We start from the raw sequence: 21,858 nt of genomic DNA, 5'->3' as shown, positions 1-21,858 counted from the left end.
GAAAATTTGTTTTGATTTTTAAATTTTAATTATATATGCACTATTATTTACCCGATACCGTTCATATGCACTAGTGTTTTTTGACAAGTGGGTCGAGCATGAAGTATTTTTATGCATTTTATTGACTGGTTTGACGGACCGGTTCAGGGTTGAGCACGGTTATTGTCCGATTCAAGGTTGAGTTCAGTTCTTGATCAGTTTCAGGGCTAGGGTTCGGCCGATTTCCTCATCATTTTAGCCCACGAGAACCCATTTTGTTGCATTGTCCGGTCCCGAGAGCGGTAATCTGGTGGTCTTTTTACGTGTCGGTACAAGGTTGGATCGGATTACACCCGTCCAATAGCCCACCTAGACTCACTTTCCTTTTTGGTATGTTTCTTTATGATCTACTATCTCCGTTTTTTTTTTCTATTGCAACAATAGAGTTTTCACACTTGCCAATGCGCAACTTTAACTATTAATATCTTTAATTACTATTTAGTAAAAATTATACAAATTTAGTATTTTGAAAGTATAAATCGAGACGAATCTAACAAAATTCCGCATGACTATATTTTTGCTTATGTAAAAATCACAAGAGATAGTGAAAGACTAGTGAGTGAATAGTGTAAAAATCTCATTGTTGCAATAAAAAAAGAACGAAAGGAGTATCTATTATTGCCTTCTTTATTTTTGGTAACATCTTCCATCTACTTTATGCTATTTTTCCAATTTCCACCCATACCATCTATTTTTAAAAATTTTAAGCTGTTTATTTAATTTCGCTCTTTATTTTTTAGTTCTTCTCTTCATCTTTTCAGAATACCTTTTCATGATTTTGTACTTTCTTTTTAGGTTTTCCTTATAGTAAAATAAGTAAACTTTAAAAAAGAAAGGGAAGAAATAACAAATAGATAAAGGGTCAAACACTCAAACCTATACACCAAAGAAGGAGAACGGATGGAAAACTTGCTAACATAATTAGGCGAAATAGCCTTACTTCTATGATTGATAATTTTAATCTACTGCACTGCCGTAGTGGAGTGCTCGGTAGCATGACTGCATGACATGACGGCCTTTTGTGAACTTTCAAATCCCTCCTTGAAATCAGTGTTCGAACTTATCCTACCCCCTCGTTTCTCCGATTGGAATTTACTCCCTCCTTTTTTAAAATTAGTTTATCAATTTGTTTTTACATTTTACTCCCTCCCCTCCGTCCCAATTTATTTGCTACATTTTGCCATTTAGGTGTATCCTAATTTATTTACTTCATTTGCAAATATTTCCATATATAGTACATAGGTCCCACAATTTACCTATTTGCTTTTTTGTTAATTCTTGTTATGGCAATGGTCTCTACTCCCTCCTTGGTCTTTGTGATAAAGCAAATGTAGCAAATAAATTGGGACGGAGGGAGTACAATCTTCAAAATCTCCCTTTAATGTTAATATCTTTTTTATATAGATGTTAATATCTTTAATTGTATATTCATAAAAATTAATAAATATACATATCAAAGCAAATTTAACAAAATTTCAAGTGGTGATACTATAATAGAAGCATATATTCGTATTAAATCACGATTAAGATTGACTGACTTTGACTTTAAAAAAGCAAAGATGTAATCTAATAAATAATTGAGGTATATTATTTACTATCACAACAATAAGTCAAAAAATGTGAAATTTTCATTTTTGTCCATATAAATTCTGATACAAAAATTTTATCGGTTTCTAATGAGCAAATGAGTAAAAATTAGACTTTGATGTACCAAACCATGGTACACCCGGGTGTAGATGAATGAACTCTACCAGGGTGATTAAACTGAGCAGTAACTTCAGAATTCCTCTGTTCTTTTGCACAAAATTTTAGGATAAACAATGTTGTAGGAGAAACAATATTGTAGGACATAGAAGGAAAGATAAACTATTGTTTTATGTTAAAGTTAAATGTATGTGTGGTGGAAAGTTAGTGGTCTCATTTCAAAAATAGAAACAAAAGAAATGGGTAACCTAATAAGGGACATTCCAAAAAGAAATACGAATAAACTAATAAAGACCGAAAATAGTATATCATAATTGGAAATTCTTATCAATTGCAACATTTTTCTATCTAAATCAAAACCATAAAAGTATTTCTCTGATTCATTAGCACAATACATGGGCTGAGGTGACCAAACACCCTTTATAGTTTATTCCATATCTTCAAAAAATAGGTCAAACACCTATATTGCAATAAATAAAGAGCGGATAATCAAAAGTACTTTATTTTCCTGTGGTAACTCCATATATTAATCTACACATGCAATTGATCATACTATTACTCCATTTGTTTCTATTTGTTCTTCCTATTTTCACTTTTTTTTTCTCTCTCAAAAAGATTCTAAACAGGAAATACAAATAAGAATAGAGGGAGTACTTTAATACGGTGTGGGTCATAGGTCAATAATTAGTTAAATAATATTTTTTTATAGTGTATTTATAAGGTTGTTTTAAAGGAATTATTTCTAAATTTCTTAGTAGGATTACTCATTAGATCCACCATCTTTTTAAGTGTATAAACTAGTTGTTAGGCCCGAGCTATGCTCCGGGTAAGAAAAAGTTCCATTTATTAATATTGTACTTTGATATGATACCACTAAATACAACTTGGTCTAGCGATCAAAACATTAGTACATGAACTTGAGGTCACGGGATCAAAACCTATACTATGCAATTTCTAATATTTTTTTATTGTACATGGATTACATGAACTAAAACTCCTTAGGGAGAGCGCCACGTGGCACCGTTCCTGATTTATGCACGCCTTTTAATATATTAGTATAGATATAGATGTGTTGTATAGTAGAAAAAATGTAAACCATGATAGGTCATATACTTCTATAGTACCAAGTAAAGGTTGTTCTACCAAGTAGTACTTAGTCTAGTGGTAAGAAGAGCATCCTTCCAACCTTAAGGTTGGAGGGTTCAATCCCCACTAGAGGCACTTTGAGGGTAGGGATTCCTCTTACCCTTCCCCCTTACTCTCAAGTGTCTGACCCATTAAGATCCGAGTGGAGTCCGGGCCACTTCTTCTTACCAAAAAAAGGTAAAGGTTGGCCTGTTGGTAAAAATTTAGCCTTGTGACTTTCAAAGTCATAGAATCAAATTCCATTAGTGGCTCTTTGGGGATGAGGTTTCTCTTACCATGTCTCATCTCTCCCAAAAAATCTAACATGCAAACCTAAATAGTTATACCTACGAATAGGATCTTTCATCTTACTTACCTAAAAAGAAATAACCTTCTAGAAGGAATGTGTATTAAGAGGGGGACTAATGGGTGCATATTTATACGTGGTAAAAAATATCTAATAAGGTAAGAAAGGAAAAAACGTCTAATTCAACTATGTAAAGCAATGGTTTCATATACACCATCAGAGCCCTACATTAATACAAATAAATTTTTATCAAGCAAAGCTTGGCCTAGTGATAAAGGTTTAGCCTAATGACTTCAAGATCATGGATCAAATTCTACTAGGAGCTGTTTAGAGTGAGGTTTTCCTTACTATCCCCCTCCCTTCAAGAAATCTGACCTGCAAACCTGGTTGGTGATACGTGTGCGAGGTGCCAGTTCAGTATAGGGTCCTTTATCTTCCCAACTAAAAAAATAAAATTAACTTTTTTGACATATCACTAATTAATTTATCATGAGTTTGTGGGTCACTCACTCAGTTGAGGTTCTGGCCCTATCAGCTATGAAATAATCAAATACTTATATCAACTTCTTCAAATCTATTTCCTAACAAAACTTGGAAGACTCTTTATGATTGAATTATTATGGATCAACACAACATATATAATTCTATCAGCACAATCTCACTATATATATATCAAACATGTAGCACTAACACTGTCAACATATTTATTGTAACTTAAAATTAATGGGAAATTTAGTTCATATATTACACTATATGTGGAAAGATTCAAAATAGAAACAACATATAAAATTTTTCAATGGACCAAAGGTACAAGAACAACAAAAGAAAATAGGTGGAGTAACTCATATCTTCTATTTAATGCGTCTCAATTTAGAGTGTTGTTTCTTATTTTGCACAAGAATTAAGCAAACTATCATTTGCTTTAATTTTTAATAGTACTTGCATTAAAAAAGATAAACATTTGCATTATAAAATACAAATAAAATATGGTAACAATTTTCTATATAAAAAAATACTACGGATGGATCGCTAAGATAAATTCCTGAAAACACAATTATACAATAATTATTCTTTCATAATAACATTTTTCTTAGCCATTATAGGGCACTGCTGTATAGGATTTAATTTTTTTCAAGTAATAAATGAGAGAGTAGTTCTAATTTATATAATAAAATGGAGAAAATGGTAACAGTTATATATAAATGCTACTTGTTTGGGCTCAATTGATCAGCAATTCAATAAGGGCATAAAAGCCTCCTAAGGCCTTGGACAGGTGACAATAATGGGTCCCACTAGTGAATTGACCTAATCAAGAGTTTGGGGATTCACTAAAGGGCTGCAATGATCATTGCCTTAAAGGAAACATATCCATTGATCCCAAGGAAGCCTATTTAATCAATGTTTCATGTCTGGGAATTCCAAACACTATAAATACCAACAGTCTCATCAATGAATATGTATTCAATTCTCACCTAACAAACTATTTTTTGAACCAGTAAGAAGAGAAATATATAAGCTCATCAATGTAAATACACAAAGTCCTGATATGTCTGAGAATAGCTTGAACCCTTGCAAAAGCATATAAGTAGAGACAAACTCCCCTTTGCAGAATAATAGCACATCATCCGCAAATACCAGATGATTTAGTTGGAGTGAGTTACACCTGTGATGAAAGTTGAAGCCATTTTTCATCCCTACAAACTTCATTATCCTACTCATATACTCCATACAAATGACAAATAACAGAGGTGAGATGGGATCACCCTGTCTGAGCCCTCTCTTAGGGTGAAAAAAACCAAATAGATTGCCATTTATCATCAGAGAGCAACTAGTACTAGTAACACATGTCATCACCCAATCAATGAATTTCTGAGGAAATTTTAAACTAGTCATCATTTCTCTCACAAAATTCCATTCAATAGTATCATAGGCCTTCCTCATATCCATCTTTATCAAACAACTAGGCCTGCAACCTTTCCTATCATACCCTTTTAAGAGATCCTGGCATATCATTATGTTATTCACTATTCCTTGAATGAAGGTTCCTTGATTGTCAGCAACAATCTTAGGAAGAATAGGCTCAATCTCATACAGAGGACTTTAGAGATAACCTTGTATACCACATTGCAACAAGCAATGGGACGAAAATCAACAACAGAATTTGGCACCTTACATTTGGGAATAAGGGCTAAAACTGTGGCATTAATTTCTTTCAAAATTTTACCACTATGGAAAAATGAAATGACAGCTTGAGTTACCTGATCTCCAATGAGCTCCCAGTTATCTCTGAAAAAATGTGATCCAAAACCATCACTACCTGGAGACTTGTCCCCTGATATAGAAAACATGGCTTGTTTAACTTCTTCAGGCCTAATAGGAGTAATAAGTCCTTCATGATCTTGCCCAAGATCAATTATCTCTTGCACAACTGACTTCCTGTTCTCCATAGTGGAACCCAATAGCTGCAAATAGTACTCCAGGAATGCTTTCTGAATCATATCAGGCTTATCTGCCCAGTTACCCTCCTTGTCACATATACTGTATATATTATTCTGCATCCTCCTTTGCTTAATTGCTTGATGGAAGAGCCTTGTGTTGTCATCCCCATCCTTAATCCAAGCTGCCCTGGTCTTTTGTCTCAGATAATCAACATAATGCTTGTGAATTCTCTTGTATTTATCAGAAGCTCTTTGTTCTTGCAATCTCAGGTCAGAGTTATTGATATTAGTTTGCAATAGTTGTTGACACTCCATAAGATTCTTCAAAGCATCATTATCTTGAGCTTGGATATTCATTGTATCTCTATTGAGAGCTTTTATTGCCTTCTTTGTAGCTTTCAACTTGGTGATCACAACATACATTTTTGATCCACTCACCTGATTACTCCAAATATCATTGATAGCCTGATCATAGCCATCCAATTCTCTCCATATTCTGAAGTATCTAAAAGGTTTTCTCATTTTTTGATTGTCCTGAATCAATCTAATTACCAGTGGAGTATGATCAAAACTTCCTTCAGGAACATATCTCACTTCTGCTTCAGGAAACTTCTCAGCCCAACTCCCACCAATAAGCACTCTATCCAACTTGCAGAACACTCTGTCAACACCTTGCTGCTTATTACTCCAAGTGTAAAACTGGCCCACACCTTTAAGATCACTAAGATCACAATCAAACACACAGCTCCTGAAATCAGCAGTTTCTCTACTTGTTACCACAGAGCCTACTCTTTCATCTGTGTTCAAAACACAATTGAAGTCCCCTACTGCCATCCAGGGATTATTGTTCATACTGCCTATCTTTCTCAAGTCCTTCCAGAGATTCCCCCTTTTTACTGCCTCATTATGTCCATAAACAAAGCTGCATCTGAAACAAATGTTTTTATATATTCTGAGTAGAGGTGATGACACAATGAACTATTTGGCTTGTCATAAGACCAAAATCAACTGAAAAGGACATAGGGTTCCAAGCAACCACTATTCTCCCTCCTTTATGACAACTTGAATTGGAAGTAAAGCACCAACCCTGAAACACATTTTTGTAAAGTGAACCCATGTTAATAGGTTTCACCTTTGTCTCCAAGAGGCATACAACACCCACAGCTTGAGTGTTAAGAAATTTCCTAACACTTTGTTGCTTCTGTAGGCTATTTACACCTCTCACATTCCAAACTACTACACTATCCATTTTGGATAGGGAAGTTTCCACCTCCCTCATTCCTTTCTGTTTCCTTCTGTATACCTGTTCCTATTTCTTCTTTTTCATCCTCCATGTGTGTCACCTCTATTCTATCAAGATTCTCATCAATTTCTAGAATAGAAAAAGCATTCGGCACTTCTACTTCAACAACATTAGGAGTAACAGGTTTCACAGCCTTAATAGGACTCTGAAATTCTTCATTTTCCATCTCCTTTCTTCCTACTGCAGGTTCTTTATTAGGTATCTTAGGTACCCAAACTTTTTCCTGGACCTTTTCTTCCACCATTTTCTTCCTACATTCCTTCTCATGGTGTCCCATTAATTGACATCTAGTACATTTAATGGCCTTCCATTCATATTCAACCTCCACACACACCTCAATGCCATTCTCATTTATAAACACCAGCTGATCAGGGAATTCATGATCAATACTCATTTCAATCAGCACCCTAGCAAAGGACAATCTATCTCTATTCTTAGTAGCCATATCCACTTTTACAGGCTTCCCTAAACCTCCCACTATCTTGAATAGACTTCGTTCACCCCAATACTCAAAGTCCAGTTTAACCCTCACCCAAGTAGGGACAGTCTTGAAGTCATCCTTATGAATCTCCAGGTTCGGAGACCATGGTTTGAGAAACATTGGCTTCTTGTCAAAAAATGGCATATCACTGTTTAGAACCAAATCACGCTTCTCCATTGACTTGAATCTTATCAAATAAACACCAAATTTGACCATAGCAACTTTGTCTACCCCTTCATTCCTCCAAATTCTTCGGCAAAAACCATCCATCACATTGATAGGTGGATTTGCCCCTGCTACATACCCCACTATAGCTGAGTTCCAATAATCAATCTCAGATTGAATATCCTCCAATTCAATTTTGATCGGAGTATCAACTTTCAATTGATTTACTTCACGTCTAACATCTCCAAGAGTCACCTCCTCCACATCAGGAATCACAGTATTATCCAGATTATCATTCAGTTCATCATTCCATTGTAAAATAGGAACTGGAGAATGAGAATTACCTCGTGAGCTTTGCGCCGCATTCCCTTCCCATTCAGCCCGTACATCATTCTTCTTAGATATTACAGTAAGCCAATCACTAAATGTTCGTTTAATCGCAGAATCCACAATGAATTCCTTCAGAGATTCATCAGGGGTTTTAATTTCTTCAACATCATCAATACGATTTCTACCTTCACCGATCGTCAAATCACCTACTCCCATAAGTTCATCCACCGATTTCGTCTTCCTAGCTTGCGATTCAACATTCGGACCCTTATTCTTCTTAACTACAGCCTTACAACCTCCAGGTTTCTTTGCCATGGCGTCGCGTTTTAGAAAAAACGAGAGAGAAAACAAGAGAGAAAAGGCGCTAACATTTTTTCTTTTTAGTAATCATCTCACCTAACAAACTAGAGGATTTCTTTCGACCTCAATCATCAGCTGACTTGAGCGTTGGAGGGGTGATCCTGGAATAATCCCCAGGGGTAGTCTAACCTTGTTTTGCAGGTTTCCGGCCTACGAACAATCAATTCAGACGAACGCTCTTGGCGCTCACTCCCACTCAGCACACATCGGCAATCCTTAATTTGTAGACAGAACAGTTTCGCGCCGTTTGTGGAGAAGTTACAAAAAGTTACTTCGCCATCACTCAGCAAGGTTCACCCCGTTGCTACTCAACAAGATTCACCTCGTTGTTACTCAGCAATGGCCCCAGCCAAGAGCACTCGTAACAAATAGCCTTCAGCACATACCCAAAGATCTGAGCGGGCACCCTTATCCTCTTACCATAGGAGATTGGAACGGGAACCTTCACCTCCCCCTCGTCGTGTCTCCTACAGTCTAGACCATGGATCCCAACCAGGAACAATCCAACGACGATCATCCAACCCCTTCACAACAATTACAATCAACTGACCCTCAACCCCTGTCTGCGACAGATATCACCTTAGTAGCTGCTCAACTTCAACAAACCTTACAACGTAGCATCATGGATATGCTAAATGCATTCAACAGGGACAAAATCACCCTAACCCCCGTGTCCTCCTCGAAGTTAGGGCCCAAGTCCTATTACGTTCCCAAAGGGAAGAACACAACCCTAGCTCGGTCCGTGGTCAGCCTAGCCGGCAAAGATCTGAGGTAAGGGAGCCCAGTCAGCATGATAGGGAGAGATCTGGATAGGAAAGAGACGAGCGGCGCCCACCTAAGGGGAGGTTTTCTCGGCATGGAGAAGAAACCCATGTCTCCAAATCCCTTAGAGGCAATGTCAGACACAAACCTGAGGACGTCCGACACTTCCTTAACCAAAAGCGTTTCAGTGAGGGGTATGATGACAGACACATCCTAAACAGGAAGGCCACTCAGCGAGAGGAGCAAGGCGATTCGGCTCACTCCAGACCTCTTTGAATCAACCAAGAAATCAAACCACCCCCAATTGAACCATTTGCGGGACTAACTGACCAGAATGATCATATGGCCACCTACAAAGCTCAAATGAGTGTTCAGACCAACTGTGAAGTCACTTGGTGCCCTTTTTTCCCTACCACACTCAAGGGCCTCACCCTAAATTGGTTACAGGAACTGCACGCCTGAGTCATAACCGACTTCTCAGTACTTGAGGACCTATTCATCCACCAAATCATAGTAGGAAAACGACAGAAAAAGACGAGCCTCCACCTGATGGCCGTCAGACAGGAGAGAAATGAAAGCTTGGCCAACTACATCAAGAGATTCAATGAAGAATCACTAAAAGTTTCAGACTTACAAGACGCGGTGGTGTTTGCCGCCCTAATGTTGTAACACCTCCACCGACCCGAACCCTTCTTTAATCGACAAAACTCGAGATTTGGGGGAGAAAATCCACGAAGGTTCGACTCGACGGGTAGCGCTACTGCCGCACTTATCTCCTTGGGAATAAATGCAAGGCTAAGTTAAAGCATACTAAACTCAAATTCATTAATCCTTACAACCAAGTAAATCGTTTATTAAACAATACTAATTGGTTAAGTGTTTCAGAGTTCCAGCGAAAGCTAATCATATGCTAAGTGGATGACAACTCTAAATGATCTCCCTTTTGTTCCCCCGTCGATCACCCACCTGCACAAATACATTGAAAAGAAACAAGAGAGACGAGCTCTCAAAAATCAGAAAAACTGAGTAATTCCAACTCCATCCCGTAAAATACTAAAGTTAAAAATACTTTGTAAAATAGTAGGTTAATAGGTTTGGAAGCCATAACACATATGCACATATGTATACACTAAATAATCACATAGTTAATTCAATTAATCCAGTTATTCAAGGAGAGGAAAGAGAACGCCAGTAAGTTTAGGTCAATCCCCTGTAACCACTTACTTCATCATTATAGCCCGAGTCAATCCCCTGTAACCACCCACGGATAACATCATAGCCATAATAACAAAGTCCCTAGTGCGCACACCCCTTCTACTTGGATCACAACAAGATAGAAGAAAGACAAGTAACAAAGTAATCATCATAGTAACCAGAGAACCTATAGGGGGCGCTGAACCTCTCATACAGGGCAACTTGTTCATCATTTCCCTCCGATATTTCATTTTATGTGATTAACATCTTTTAATTCAAGTCATCACATAAATCACGTACACATTTACGTCATCTTTTTCAATCCAGTGTGAACATATTTAATCCATCACTATCTCAATCCATTCATAGCGGTTTCAGTAACTCATTTCATAAACACAACCGTTACTTGAGTTCATTTAGTACTTCAGATTCATAATTACAAGTTCTTACTTATAAAGTCCAATAATAATAATAATAATAATAATAATAATAATAATAATAATAATAATAATAATAATAATAATAATAATAATAATAATAATAATAATAATATAATAATAATAATATAATAATAATAATAATAATAATAATAATAATAATAATAATAATAATAATAATAATAATAATAATAACATTTCTAAATGACATTAAACGGTTTTAATAACGTTATAATAAACATCGTTGGCATATCGTCCATTGTCCATAGTCATGATTCATAATTGACACCCATAGTCGTTGTCCATTTGGTTCTTCATATTCATAATCCGCATTAAGTCAATAATCCATAATTATAATACACACTTATAAATTTTGTAAGCACATAATCACGTAATCAATTCATTTTACACTAACGGGATCTATGTTTAGATGGACATCGAAGATTACCTCGTGACCTGTGCCCAAAAGTTAAGTTCGCGAACGGATTAGCACTCCTGATATTCCCCGTCTATGCAATCGGGGTCAACAATAGATATTAACGAGATCTAAGTTAGTTCCTAAATAATCCCTTTTTTATGTGTACAAAATATACGATCAAAATAATCCAAATAACTTGAAGAAATTGTTAATGATCTGTAAGAGAGCTTATAAATGTCCGGACCCCAACCCGGTCGGTTGAGATGGTAGTGAAGTAAAAACTTTCTTGGAGGCAATGATTAAGGTAATGTCGCCACTCGAATTATGGAAGCAAGAAGAGAACGGAAGAAGGAAACCACAAGGACCAGCCGAAACAACAAAAAAGGGAGGTCGGTCAGACAGGTTCAGCGACCATGGCCATGACCCGCGGTTCAACAAAAACAGAAGAAAGATCTACATGGACATAAAAGACAAGTCCATGCTCCCCCGCCCAGCTCCCATCCGAACCTCCTCTGCTCGGAGAGATAAACGCCAGTGGTGTGAGTACCACAAAGAGTGTGGACACACCACCAAGGACTGCAGAGAGATCAAGAAGTCCCTTGATAACCTAGAAGATCAAGACAATCTGAACCGCTACCTCAAGCGCACAAGCGAGGAGAAAGGCAAGCAGAAAATGGGTCCGTCGAATAGTGGGGACACCGAGGGGTTTATCGGAGTCATAGAAAGTGGCTTTGCATCAGGAGGCCTAACCGGCCGATCTCGCAAAGCCTACCTACAGAGTCTCAAGCACCAGGTGCTTGACATCCAATAACCCCGACCAGACTCCCCCGTAATGACCTTCGGGGCATCCAGTTGGATACTATACACCCCATGACGACCTCCTGGTGATCGAATAGAAAGTGGCTAACACAAGATGAAAGAGTGTTAGTGGATAGCGAATCATCAATTGATATTATCACGTTGGAATGCCTAAAAAAGTTAAAGTATAGTGAACGGGAAGTCAACCCCCTCAATCAGCCACTCAGAGGCTTCAAAGGAAACTCGGTACACCTAGTCGGATCAATAAAACACTAGTGGAAAAAACCTTATATGTCACTTAGTAACAGATGCGATTTTTTGTAAAACCGCATCCGAAAACCAACCAAAAAATGAGAGGGAAAATTTGGCAAAAAATCTGATGCGGTCATTGAAAAACCGCATCAGATTAAAAAAATCGCTGCGAATTTCTTAAATCTGATGCGGTTTAGAGACCGCATAAAATTTTAGCATTATTAAATCCTAAAAAAACCACGTCCCAGGACCAGGCCCAATTCTCTTGTGGCACCCATTTCTCTCTAACCCCAACCCACCCCCTCCTTTATAACCCTAGCCCTAAACAATTCAAATTATCTCTCCTCTCTCTCTACCGACTTTTTCTCTTTCCTCCCTACTCCCTTTTCCCTACTGAACCACCACCACCATTTGCGTCCACCACGAACCACATCTTCGTCGCTTCACCACCTTCTCCTTGTTTGCCGCTTCACCAACCACCATCGCCACCGCATCGCACGACGAGACGAAAACGAAGAGGAAGACGAAGAGACGAAAACGAGCACGAAGAGACGAAGATGGTGAATTTAATTTGGCATGTAATTTAGGGTCTAGATTTTTATCTTGTTTGATTTATTTATTTATTTTCGATTTTTCAGTTTTAATTTATATTGTTCAACATTTTTCGATTATTAGATTTGTTTTTTTTTTTTTTCGAATTTTCAGTGTTAAGTATAGTTTAGTTATTTAATTTTCATTTTAATTTCGTTCCCAATTAATGTCGTTATTATGTATAGATTCGTTTAATATTCCAATTTTTCGTCTTTCGATTAGTATAGATTAGTATAGTTTACTTATTTAATATTTCGTTTTCAGTATAATTTCGTTGTCAATTTTCATTTTTCTTTTTCAATTTGGTTCATACATCTTGCTTGTAGGTGTTATAAATTGGTTTTTGTTTTGCTTCGCTGCTGGCTGGCCTGCTACTTGTAACTTTTTTTTTATTTTTCAAAAATCCCACAATCTAATGCGGTCATGTTAAGAACCGCATCAAATTCTCACTATACTGATGCAGTTTTTAACTGTAACAGCCCGCTCTTTCGAGCTGCTAGCGAAACACACTTAATAACCATAAACAACAATTAACTCTTAATTAATAAAATCGCAGCGGAAAAATATCCTCAAATACACCAATAATTGAACTAAAATTCCCAAAATATTATACAACAAAATATCATAAACTATTCTCCAAACAACTAACTAGATACAAGCTCAATCCTAAATCTAGGACGACACCATAATCTTGCTTCACTTCCATTCTGGAGCTCTTGATACCAAACCTGCAAATTCAGAGAAGAAAATACAAAACAAACACAATTCCAAAATGAGTGGAAAACTCGTAACCTTTACTTCAGCCCGTTATAAACATTTTATTTCTCAAATCATTTCCTTTTCATTACAACGCTGGCATAGCTCATTCTCTTAAACAACTAGTGGCAAGTATCGGCTTTGGACAAAGAACAAACACTGCCTCCAAGATTCGTTATGGAGCCCAGCAATACTACCCCCAAGGTTCGTTATGGAGCGTAGCCGACCGTATCAGGTCAAAGAGTAACCGTCCTCCACCAATACCTTGCCCACTTTCTATTTTCAGTTCATAAACTAAGCCAGCAAAACAGTTTTCCTATTCATATTCATCGAATAACATTTCCAGAATCAACTCATAACATCACATTCATAACTATGACCATAGTACGAAGTTATTTACGAAAACATAACAAAGAGATTCACACATATGGGCATAAGTAATACATTTTACTGAACATAAAAGTTACCTGAACTGCAATTCGATTCTCTACTAATGAACCTCCAAGTTCATCGACAATTTGATCACCAGCTCTCACTTGAACTCCACAATCACAATCACCTCACAACAATATCGATAATTAATAACTATTCTTAAACTAATCTAAACTACAGAGCGAGACCATAACTAATTCCTAATTTGAAGATCCTTTACAACCATACTTCCAAACTCTTAATCCTAAATTCCATAAGCTAATTCTACATATCTTGAAATCATAAAACTAACTTATTGAACTAAACAAACTCAACTTAGCTAACAAGCTAAATTAAACAAATGAGAAACTAATTTAGCAAATTCACACATCAAACATATTACTATTACTAACAATATTATATTAAATTCATTTAAGAATTTATAACCCAAAACTCTTTTATGAAATCTTGGAAATACTAACTGAGATTAGCAATCAACTACAAAATTAATTTGTAAACTAATAAGACTGTGATAACTCTAACAACAACAATCCTACAACAACATAACAATAACATAATAGCTGCAACAATAGAACAACACAACCTACAACAACAACAATTCCCTAACAACTAAGTTTCTTATATGAAACTAATAAACTATCAATAAAAACCAATACAACAAAGATAAATTATAAATCTTAATCTGATTTTCTTTTCAAAACCCATGAAATCATTGATCAAAATAAAATAAGACAAAGCTAGTTATAATATACCTCACCCATAAATTGGGGTCTCTGAATTAGCAATAGAAATATAGAGAATTGTAGCAAAACAATAACAACACCAATAGCAGCAACGAACAATAACAGCAGCAGCAAGGGCTGGTAGCACCAGCTCATGGCGGTGCAGGTAAGGCGGCAACCACGACATCCATAGCAGGACGAACGAAGAGAACTGAGTAGTCACCACAACCGAACGAAACAGGGGTTTTTCGCGAAAGGAGCAGCAGCAACTACAGGGCTGCGGTGGTTCGACGCAGCTCCGGCGAGCTTGGATTCCGACGAGAATAGCAAGGAGAGAGAGAGAACATGGCTGGGGTTGGGGTTTCACCGAGAGAGAAGATAGAGTGGTAATTGGGGTTTTGGGTTTTGAGGTTTTACGGGGAAGGAGAAAACATTTGGGTTAGGGTTTTATTTCATCAAACCGACAAAGGGGGGTACAAGACCAACTTTGACTTCCTATTTGGGCCAAATACCACTCAACTTAAACTTAAAATCCAAAAATATAAAATAATAATAATAATAATAATAACTCCACAACTCAAATAAAATAATAAATTTCCTAACATAATTAACTTAATAATTATATTTAATGTTTAAATAAGCATTCTTAAAAACAGGGCTATTACATTAACCGCATCATATTTTGTTGTTAGCTGCTACGGACCCATTTGATGGAGACCAAAGCCGCATCTGTAAGCCCGATTTTGACCGCATCAAATGGGCTTTTTTCCACTAGTGAAACTACCCTCTCAGATGGGAGAAAAAGGCAACGGTAGAATCCTATTGATTGACTTCTTGGTAGTGGACAACCCTTTACCCTACAATATCATAATGGGGAGACCCACTCTGAACAAATTCAAAGATGCCATGTCCACCTACCAACTCCTCATGCAATTCGAAACCGACAAAAGTAAGGTCGGAAAGATCCAAGGGGATCAATAAGCAGCAAGAGAATGTTATGTTAACAGTTTGAAAAATAAAGTCGACATCCAAGAGGACTCGAAAAATAGATTGCGAGAAGATAATCGGCCCTCAAGTGGCCTCAGGGTTAACAACACTGAGAACCCCAAGCAATACGAACGTCCTTAGCCAACTGAGGAGGATGAAGATAAGAAGTAATCATTGACAAGGAGCTTGGTCGGACGTTAAGGGTAGGCAGAACGATGGACCCTCAAACAAGAGAAGAAATTATTCAGGTACTCACCAAGTACAAAGATGTCTTTGCATACGAGGCCTCGGAAATGCAAGGACTCGACCCCAAAATCATGAGTCATGAGCTAAACATCAAAGAGGGGTTCAGGTCGATCAAGCAAAAATTGAGACATCAAGGTCTCGAGAGGAACCCCGCAGAACCTGCGGATTTTAAAAAATTGCTTGACGCGGGGAGAATGTGCGTGGATTTCACAAACCTGAACAAGACCTGCCCGAAAAATAACCACCCTCTGCTCAAGATCGACAGGTTGATCGACTCCACGACTAGGCATGCACTCTAAAGTTTCATGGATGCAAACGCAAGCTATCACAAAATCCCGATGGATGAACATGACCGAATCCAAACCACCTTCGTCACCAACCAAGGGGTGTACTGCTATAGGATGATGCCATTCGGTCTAAATAATGCTGGGGCTACGTATCAACGAACAGTGAACAAAATATTCAACGACAAACTAGGTCAGAACATTAAAGTGTATGTTGACGTATAATCAAGAGCAAGGTCCAGGGGGACCATCCCTCAGACTTAAGGGAAACCCTTGGCACCCTGAGGCAGTTCCACATAATGTTGAACTCGAAGAAGTGCGTGTTGGAGTAAAGGGAGGAAATGCTTTGGATTCCTGGTGGATGAGGGAGGGATCGAGGCCAAACCCGACAAGATCAAAGTAGTAATTGAGATGAAATCCCCTCGGAACGTACGAGAGGTACATCGCCTAATCGGCTATTTGGCCGCCCTCGAATGTTTCCTCTCGAGGTCAGCAGAGAAAAGCTTGTATTTCTTTAAAGCTTTTAAGAGGAAAGCGTTCGCATGGGACGACGAGGCCGAACAAGCCTTCGCCTCCCTCAAAACACATCTATATCAACCATTCCAAAGCTGATACCCCGCATTGCCGGAGGAAATGTTATTCATTTACTTGGCTGTATTATAATACACACTCAGTTGATAGCCGAAAGAGAAAAAAGGAGGAAATTTTATTCATTTACTTGGTTGTATTATAATACACACTCAGTAGATAGCTGAAAGAGAAGAAAAGTAACACCCAATCTATTTCATAAGCCACGCCTTCCGAGTGGCGGAAGCTAAGTACATCGAAATAGAAATAATGGTATTCGTTATTCGGCTTATTCTGAAATGAATCGGACTATAAGACTTTGCCAATCCGAATAGTTTGACATTTATTTAATCAATTAGACTTCACTAGTCGACAATCGGCCTAGCTTGTAATGAGCCGGATAATAGGGCTTTACTAGCCGAAATTGATTTTTTGACTAAATAAATCAAAGACTTAATCAATTTGAAACTCCGTTTGTTAAGACATAACCAGTTAGCAAATGGAACACGAGTTAGTCGGATCAAAAGCAGAGAGTCGGCCGGATAATTCAAAAGAAGTAATATTGCAAATTACAAACAAGCTAATATGGAGTAAAATATGACATTTATTTAAAAAATCGGTTCAATTACAAAAGGCGAGCTAGATCGGCGATACATTATAAAAGAAAGAAAACCTAAGTACAGACAAGATAAGCCTAAAAACTAGGAGGCAAGTCGGACGCAGCATCAACATCAGCAGCATTGGAGGCCTCGGCTTCATCATCATCATCGTCTTCCTTGTCCTCCTCAAAGGGAATTCTTAGCCCGGATCTCAGCCGCCTCGGCTCGTATGCATCCTGATACTTGGACAAGATGTCATTCCATTTAACCGAGGGGCAGGACTTGGTCAACACACCCTTCAGCCACTCGAGGGCCTCGTCCTCACCCATCTTGTGGGACACATGGTCGACCTTTGCATAATATGTGTCACAAGTTTGGGTGGTCTGCCAATGAGTGAACCACTGCTCCTCAGACCAAGTAGCCTTACTTCTCGGCCAGTGCACCATTCGCCTCGGCCGTCATGGCCAAGTGTTGCTCCGCCTTCACCATCCGAGCCTCGGCATCAGCCTTAGAAATGAGAGCCTCATCCCTTGCCATAATAAGGCCCGCTTTGCCTTTTGTCCATTGAACCCGTTCATCCTTGACGTTTTCCTGATCTTTTTTTATGGCCCTCAAAGCGTCGTCCAACTTCAACTCGGCGATCCGCTTCCTTTCTCAGCCTTGCTCAGTTCGTCGAAATGCTTGAGGGATTTCTGCCTCAACTCTTCGACCTTATCGTGCAAGGCCTATCGGTTCTCCGCAATGTTGCACATGCAGATTGAGAACTGCTAAAGCAAAGAAATTAGAACCAGAGTAAAACGATGATAATGGTAACGGAGTCGGGCAATAAACTTACGTCAAGCCATGAGCGATAAATCTCATTCGTATCGGTTTTACCGAGAGTCTGGTTGATATGCTCCCGGTCAGTGTGCGTGCAGATAATCCTCATAGCATCGTTTAGACTCTAGTTCTTATCTGAGCGTTTTAGCTGGGTAAACTTAACAAGAACCGCCTCGACAATCTAATCTCCCACCGCCTGTTCAGGGGGTAGGAGACCGAGAAGTGTATCCAGGACTTCCTAGAGGCCTGAAGTTAGAAGAGTGAAGGGAGAGTTTAGCTTCCTCAGTCCTAGAGCTGACTCACGGGCTGTTGGCCTCTATAGAGGCGGTCGTCTTAGCCTTCTTCGTCGCCTCCTTCTCGGCCCGGGCCTTGGCCAAGACCTTCTCAGTATGAGCCACCTTTTCCTCAGCGTGCTCCTTGTGCTTCTTCACCTTCGGCTTGGCAGGGTCTTGAAATCCCAAAAGGTTAGGCAAATTCACATGCGAATAAACCAAAACAATCAAAAGGATTAAGTCGGCAAACATTACCTTGGGAGCAGCAGGCTTCTTCATGGCTCCAACTCGACTCTAATCCAAGGCGTCTTAAGAGCCGCAGAAGTTACTCATTCAACCATCTCCAGATCAGACTCGGTCAAATATGCAGGTGAAGGCTCCACAAAGTAAAAGGAAAAAGTTAAAAAAAATAAACAAAGAGTTAGTGTGTAAACTGGACTCCCTCGGCCAAATTACCCTTAGGAAAGACCGGGCTCAGTCCCATCGTAGCGAGGAAATGTTCGTTCTTGAAAAGACGACAACTGGGCAACAAATAGCCAGCCACGAATATCTCCCCCCGTTCACAATTTTCGACTTGAGCTGCATATAACATGCCTCAACAACCTCTTCATGGTCCAGCTCAGGGACTCGTAAGTTAAGCTCGTTATTTGGCTTGGCGTTGGCGGGACGGTCGGCACCCCCATTCTCCGCCATAGTAAATGAAGGTGAACCCCCCTTCGGAACCCTTTCTGGTAAGTGGGGAGATCTAGCAGGGTCCGGGTGCCCCTAAGAGCTTGCAAACACCACCAACCCGGCTAGTGCTCGCCAACTATCATCTCGACCATCTTATACATGTGACGCCACAAAGTCACAGTCGACCTCACTCTGATGATCTCACATATGGAATACACTGCCAAAATACCTCCCCCAGAATTGGGCAAAAACTGGCCCAAAGACAGGTTGTAGGCATTCAAAAGGTCCTTGACAAAAGGAGTCAAAGGAAATCGAAGGCCCATATCCATTGCCTTGTAATATGCAGCAGTACATCCAGGAGTCAGAGTCAAAATTGTGTGGAAGGCCTATCGGACCAGATGATAAGGGTCCTTCATTTGGAACCTCGCCGCTTGGCCTCAGGAGTCGTCCATCAGCACTTTAATTAAGGAAGGGAAGGGGAATTTGGAGACTGGACCTCCCTTCAGATCTAGGTCGGGATACTCTAGTCGGCCTGAAGTGGACGCCTTGCCTTCCGCCCCAGGCATAGCTACCCTAACTAAACCATCAGACAAGTATCAGTTTAAGAAACTCCTTGAAGAAGGATAGGCTAGGGACACCTCCCAGGAATAGGGAACAATGCCCTTAGCCTCCTCTTCCACTTATCAAAGTTGACACTAATATTATTCCCATCTCCCTCAGCTGCTCAGACAAGTTATAAGGAGGTGAAGTTGGTGGGGGTGGGGGGATCACCGACTCGGACGAACACCTCATTATTTATAGACAAAGGGGGTTGCCTGAGAATTATTGAAGGAAAAAGAAAGGAACTTGATGAAAAATCAAAAGTGTACCTGATCAGACGAAGACAACTGGGGACTTGAGTTGGGAGTATAGAGAGAAGTTGGAGATTTTTTTTAGAGAGAGAATTGTGAGAATGACAAATGATTCAAATCTCTCTATCCTCCTCATATATAAAGGCAACCTCGGGAGACGCACAACACAAACCTCCCCCCGTCGCTTAAAGGGCCTTCCTTAGACGGCCCAAGTAGATCTTATTAGCCGAAAGGCCTTGGTCCAGGGAAGAGGAAATGTCAAAAGTTCTCAACAACTCCCAGTCAGCTCAATCATCGTGAGGGACCCCACAATCACAAGTATCCCTGGCTGCCAAGTGGCACTTGGAGCCTGATGTACTCGCTCGGGCAAGACAACTGCCACCGCTTCTATACTTACTAAAAAATGGCTAAGTACCAAATGGAATCCACTCGGAAATCATGGGGCTCATTGGTCCCTCATCTTAGTGGCGTCTCACTCACTCGGCCAAAGGGACCCTCTATCTCCTTCCTCGAGCCGCTTTTATACTTAGTCAAAAAATGCCTAAATACCAAATGACACCCACTCGAACAACATGGGGCTCATTGGCCCCTCATCCGAGTGGCGTCCTACCCACTAGGCCACAGGATACCCTATCTCATTTGCCGAGCCGCTTCCATACTTAGTTAAAAAATGAAAGAGTACCAAATGACACCTACTCGGACAACATAGGGTTCATTGGCCCCTCGTCCGAGTGGCGTCCTACCAACTCGGCCAAAAGGGGACCCTTCTCATATGCCGAGTCGCTACTTCACTTAGTCAAATATGGTTAAGTGTCAATTAGCACCCACTCGGACAACATGGGGTTCATTGGCCCCTCGTCCAAGTGACGTCCTACCCACTCGCCCCAAGGGGGACCCCATGTCCTGTGCCGAGTCGCATATTCACTTAGTAAAATATGGTTAAGTGTCAATTGACACCCACTCGGACAGCTTGGGGCTCATTAGCCCCTTATCCGAGTTATGTCGAACCCACTCGGTCGAAGAGGGCCCCTCTCTCCTGTGCCGAGTCCCTACTTCATTTAGTCAATATGGTTAAGTGTCAATTGGCATCCACTCGGACAACATGGGGCTCATTAGCCCCTAATCGAGTGGTGTCCAACCCACTCGGCGAAAGGGGGACCCTCTCTCCTGTGACGACTCGCTTCATTACTTAGTTAAAAATGGCTAAGTGTTAGTTGACACCCATTCGAACAGCTTGGGGCTCATTAGCCCCTCATCCGAGTAGCGTCCAACCCACTCAGCCATCAAGAGGTTCCTCCTCCCCTGCCGAGCCATCTTAATACTTAGGCAAATATGGCTAAGTATCAGTTTACTAATTTCATGGTCACCAACGGGGAGCGACCTAGTCGGATGTATAGCCGCTTCACGAAAAAAACACTCGGTCGGCTCTATTCTCTCCAACAGGACGTGACTCGATCGACACTATTCCCTCCCGTAGAGAGTCACTCGGTCGACACTATCCTCTCCAATAAAAACCACTCGGTCGGCACTATTCATTTCAACAGGAAGTAACCCGGTCGTCGCCTCTTTCCCCCACAGGAAGTGACCCGATCGGCGCTATGATTCGCTCGGCCTATCTCCCTCAGTCAAACAGTGAGTCGGTAGGAATTAGATCAGTTACTATTCCGTCACGCATGGGCATCACCCGGTCAGACCTCCATGATCCCCCATCCCTGGCGTGGGGCTAATTGTTTGAGCTCAATTGATCAGCAACCAAATTAGGGCATAAAAGCCTCATAAGGTCTTGGACAGGTGGCAGCAGTGGGTCCCACTAGTGAGTTGACCTAATCAAGAGTTTGGGGATTCACTAAAGGGCTGAAATGATCATTGCCCGAAAAGGCAACATAGCCATTGATCCCAAGGAGGTCCATCCAATCAATGTTTCCTGTCTGGGAATCCCCCACACTA

The sequence above is a fragment of the Beta vulgaris genome, chromosome 6 (genome assembly GCF_026745355.1).
Source record: "Beta vulgaris subsp. vulgaris cultivar EL10 chromosome 6, EL10.2, whole genome shotgun sequence".
NCBI lineage: Eukaryota > Viridiplantae > Streptophyta > Magnoliopsida > Caryophyllales > Amaranthaceae > Beta > Beta vulgaris.
Note: the sequence above shows the minus strand (reverse complement) of the source record.